Source organism: Petaurus breviceps, unplaced genomic scaffold (assembly GCF_028583685.1).
Source record: "Petaurus breviceps papuanus isolate PSGF00001 unplaced genomic scaffold, PetGlider_PUasm1.0 40, whole genome shotgun sequence".
In the NCBI taxonomy this organism is placed as follows: domain Eukaryota; kingdom Metazoa; phylum Chordata; class Mammalia; order Diprotodontia; family Petauridae; genus Petaurus; species Petaurus breviceps.
This window is the reverse complement of record NW_027186315.1, coordinates 6,667,830-6,673,288: the sequence shown is the minus strand read 5'-3', so window position 1 is coordinate 6,673,288 and position 5,459 is coordinate 6,667,830. Positions and strand designations below refer to the sequence as shown.

Below are 5,459 nucleotides of genomic sequence, written 5' to 3'. Positions count from 1 at the left end.
TCCCTTCAACTTTTTTCATTTTTCATATTTTAAAAAAATGTCAGGATTATTTTCATAAAAAAATGATTTCTTTTCCTCATTCTGTCTATTGTTACTCTTCTTTTTTCATCTGAAATTCTTATTGTTTGATTCATTAATTTTCTATTCATTTGTTTCCTCTTTAGTTTCTGTATTTCTCACGGAGTTAAAGTTCTTTGGTACTTATTTTGTTATTGCTATTTTTGTAGATTTTTTTGTTTTGTACATTTGTACATATGTTTTGTACATCTTCCATGTTCTTTGTTTTCTGCTGTACTTTAAGAAATGTTAATTACTAAAATAGATGGAGATAATAGAAGTATTGCTAGGATTTGCTTTTAATTTGTCAGTGATTGTGCAGTCCCTTACTACCCATACACTCCTGAATATCAGATTTCCCTTTTGCCATGAAGTCTTCTCCCTTGATACATGTCTTTACAACCTTCTGGATGTCACTTGTCCCACAGGAGTTCTCTTTACTTTTCTTCTCATGAAACACGTTCTTTATTAAGGTACAATCTTATAGGTAATGGCATTTCTAACAACTAAGTCTTGGCATACTACACCCAATGTTAAAGTGCCTTATAAAATGTTTTGGTTTTTTTCCCCTCCTCCAAGGAAACATTATTCAATGGCATCCCTTTGTACCATGGAATGGAGCAATCATCTTTGATTTTTATTCCTAATTAGGTTCAGGTATGCAGTATATATCATTTTATCCTGCATCTTGAAGATATTTACCCTTTGAAAAATTATTCTATTCTCTTTGGAATAAAATGTTTGTTTTGTTTTAATTTCCTTCCTCTGTTTTTCAAAGTATTTATCCAGATTTCTTTCTGATTTTTATCTTGGTGATCAGAATTATCAATTATAACAAATACATGTCTTGGAGTTTGTAACATAGTATGTTTTTCTTGCTGTTGTTGTAGGTGGTGGTTTTTTGTTGTTTTTCTGCTGTTAATATGTTGATTTTTTTCAACCATCACTTTATTTTATGTTCATAAATTATGGAGTTTTCTGATGTTATTTCTTATATTACATTGCTCAGGTTTTGTTGACTTGTGTTCTTCAGGGACACCAAAAATCCTGAAATTTTTCTTTATATATTTTATTTTTTAACAACATCATTTTTCAGGGTGGCAAGGTGGTGCAGTGAGTATAGCTCTGGCTCTGGAGTCGGGAGGTCCTGAGTTCGGTTCCTGCCTCAGACATGTAACACCCACACAAAAAAGCTAGCTGAAAGGCAAAAAAAAAAAAAAAAAAAAAGAAAAGAAAAAAAAACATCATTTTTCTTGCATGGATATCAAATTTTCTATTAACCTCATTGTTTTTGCTTCTCTCCCAGATTATTCAGATTCTATGTGTTTGCATTTCTGATCACTTATTCTCTTTCATTTTTGGTGAGGCTTGCAACAGTGCATTCAAGATTTGTTTGTTTGCTTTAGTCTTTTTTTGTTTTTATTTTACCAATTACCTCTTCTATGCTGCTAATAAATTCGGCTTTCAAAAAATATATTTCTCTTTTCAAACACCCAGAAACACGTTGTTGTAGTTCCATGCTCTTTTGGAAATCCACAAATACTATATTTTCCCTGACATTTATTCATTTTCCATTTATTCAAAGGTGTTTGAAATGATTTAGAGGATAGGGAAGACATATTCCCCATTTTATTCATATCATTACTACTTACTTATGTGCTTGTGCTTAAGGTTTTTTTTTTTGAATGAGTGTTCTTTGTCTAGAGATCTTTGATGAGTTTAGTCTTTTTCATCCTGTTATACTATAAAACTTACTTTTTTTACTTCTTCCCTTTTTATGGAAGTTTCCCCAAGGACTAGTCACAAAGATGTCTAAGGCATGTAATTCTATTTTTACTGGTCTCAGTTTTTTTTTTTCCCTTAGTGCCTTTTAGGGGAAAACAAAACAAAACAAAACAAAATCACCCTTACTTTGATTACAATCATCTTTTCTTTTTTTTTAATTTTATTTACTTTTAGTCTATAACATTTTGATCCACAAGTTTTTGAGTTCCCCATATCTCTCCTCCCCTGCACCCCTCCCTCCTCATGGTGGTATTCAATCCAATATAGGTTGTACACATACCTTCACATTAAACATTAGTCAGCTTGTAAAGGAGAATTATAATCAATGGGATTCCAGTTATCTTTTCTTCAGGCTTGGTAAAGCTCCATGAAAACCCTAGTGCCTTGACTCAGTTTCCTTTGTTCCTTACTTTTTTGACTGATCATTTCTGTATTTCACCAGGAAAAATGTCAGTCATGGAAGATCAAGTGTCTACTTCCCTGTATTTCCATATCTGTAGAGTGCTGGCAGGGGATGGGGAATGTGTGAAAAGTTGAGTCCATCTTGTTGCTATTAAATGGTAGCATAAGAGAATGGTGCGTGTGTGTGTGTGTGTGTATGTGTGTGTGTCTTTGTGTGTGTTGGTAGATAATGAAATATCAGAAGGGGAACTGTTACATGGATCCCACAGCAAAAACATGATGAATTGCATGTCCTGGCAGAGAATGAGGACTGGTAGGAAGCAGATGCTAAGTTAGTGAGTTACGGATTAATGATTATCCTTCTCTGATGTAAATTCATCTGGTTGCTACTTTTTTAGGGATTTTAGCCTGTGGATACAGCTTCAGTTGCCTTAACAAATGAACATAATTCTGATTTTGGAGAGGCTTAAGTGGTTTTGGGGAGAGGGGCATAGAAAATGTTTTATCCCTTACTTTGTTGGTCACATGGAACAGAAGTCTATTCCATATTGTATTATAATGACAATATTGCTTCTTATTCTACTTTCATGAATGTTTACAAAGGAAATCTTTATCACTCTATTTCAAGGATTTCCATATACTAATGTATTTTCTATATACACAAATCTGTTCTGCCCTCTTCCCTATCCCATATCTATTATGCTCACTCTTAATATAGAATTTAATTTCAGAATTATTTTCTAGTTGAAATGAATCATTTGACAAAATATAATATTGTGATTAGAATTGCTTCCTTGAATTAGAAATGCTTAATTCACATATATGTTACTTGTGCTTTCTGAATTTGGGTATAGAGAGTTGAGGCCATTCCATTTTACTGTTGACTCTTTTCTTGAATTTTATCATCCATGAATTTGTGATATCTCTACTTCTGTTCTTTTTCTTATATCATGTGTTTATTATGGTGTCTACTGTGGTGTGTATACATAATTTTCTTCCCCCTTTTTCAATTTACAATCCTTTTATCTATAAACTTATAACATTGTTATTGCTAATTATTATGACTGAAGTACTCATAGTTTTTGCAGGATAAAATGAGAATACTTTCAAGCTGATGAAATAAAATACTTTAATGATGTACTAAAACTCACCATAGTTTTTGCCTTCTCCTTATTTATACTAGCTTGAATTATTTCACATAAACATATATGCTTATAACATGTAAATCATATAAACACAATATGATATGTAGTTTTCACACAAACACAACCACATAATGGTTAAAGGACTTTTTGCAAGAAGATGCATTCTAAACATTTGATATTTCATTCAGTGATAATGTTGAGGATTACATAATAATATGAATCAAAATTACAATGGATGAATATCATCAGCATAATAAAAGCATCTTATAATGATGTGCATGTGATGTCAGATTAAATTTGTCTTGTAAGAGGGCACATGTCTTTTATTTTACAGAAATTATAATCAAGCTTTTGGCTTTCAGAGAAGGATCATGACAGTGGGCAGGAATAAGAACCTCACCAAAGGTTGCAAAAAAGGACCCAAGAAGAAAGTGGTAGATCAATTTTTGAAGGACTGATATGATGTAAAAACACTAGTTATGTTCAACATTTCCAATATTGGCAAAACACTAGTTACAAGGACTCAAGTAATGAAAATTGCCTCTGATAGTCTCAAGGGTAGAGTTTTTGAAGTGAGTCATGCTGATCTGCAAAATGATGAGGTTGCTTTTTATAAGTTCAAGTTAACTACTAAAAATTTTCAGGGGAAAAATTGTTTGAATAATTTCCACGGAATGGGCCTTACCTGGGACAAGATATGCCCCATGTTCAAAAAGTGACAGACCATGACTGAGGTCCATTTTTATGTCAAAACTAACAATGGGTACTTGCTCTGCCTCTTTTGTGTTGGTTTTACCAAAAAGTGCAACACCCAGATCCATAAGACCTCTTATGTCCACCACCAATGAGTTTGTCAAATTGGTAAGAAAATAATGGAAATCATGACCCAAGTGGTGCAGACAAATGATTTGAAAACAGTTGTCCATAAACTGATTCCAGACAGTATTGGAAAATACATAGGGAAGTTCATTTACCCTCTCCACGATGTATTTGTTGGAAAAGTCAAGATGCTCAAGAAGCCCAAATTTGAACTGTGAAAGCTAATGGAACTGCATGGTGAAGGTGGTGGCTCTGTAAAAGCTTCAAGATATGAAAAAGGCACAAAAGTTGAAAGGCCATTGGCTATGAACCACCAGTTCAAGAATATGTCTGACATAAGAACTTTCAAAGGTTGAAAAAGAAAAAAAATATTGTTATGAAAAAATAAGTTATAATAAAGTCGATAGTGTGTTGATAAATGAAAGGTATGAACTTTATTCTGCTTTTCCATCTAATCATAATTTTATTCCACCCTTCATAAAATTGTTCTTTAAAAACTTATGAGTATGGAAGGTGACCCATGATTTTTGTAGGTCATAGGTCTAGAGCTGAAATGTACTTAAGGAAATCTACTCTTACAAACTTATTTTACATATAAGGAAACTGAGACCCAGAGAAGTGATATGAGTTTTCCAGGTTCACCCAGGTAGTAAATGGAAGATCTGGGATTTAAATGTAGATCCTGTGACATTAAATTCAGCACTCATAGTTCAGCAATCTCTCCAGAGCACCATCTTCTCTCTTATAAAAAGATAAAGTAGCAGAACATAAGCCCTGCAAAATTCTGCCTAGCAAGATTAGTTCTTCATTCTTAAGTCCAACTCACTCAAAGCAATCATTCACTAAAGGGTTGACTATGTGGTGATGATGGTGTTTCTTCTGGCCATAGAGATTCATGTAATAGAATGAAATATAAAATAACTTTTGTTCTATTCCCTACTTCTACTTTATCCTTAAGGGTGGTTGATTGAGTAGGCAAACAGGTGGATAGAAGAGTTAGTTAAAAATAACCCAGTTCTTATACCATCTACAAACATTAATTTAATTAATATACATCTCTTAATGTGAGTTCTTTGGTCATTGATCAGTGAATTGGAAGAACTTATACACATTCATATTCATGTTTTCCCTATAACTAAAATAAAACACACAAAAAACATTGAGACTAAATGTTTGAGTGTCTCACAAGTTCTCTTCTGTGAGATGAATGAAATATCTAAGAAAATGTACATGAACTATGTATAATAGATA

General features: G+C 32.8%; 1 pseudogene; it reads left to right on the top strand.

The window, feature by feature from the left end:
- Positions 1–3,760: 3,760 nt before the first annotated feature.
- Positions 3,761–4,542, top strand: LOC138170881 (small ribosomal subunit protein eS1-like; annotated as a pseudogene).
- The last annotated feature ends 917 nt before the right edge of the window (positions 4,543–5,459 follow it).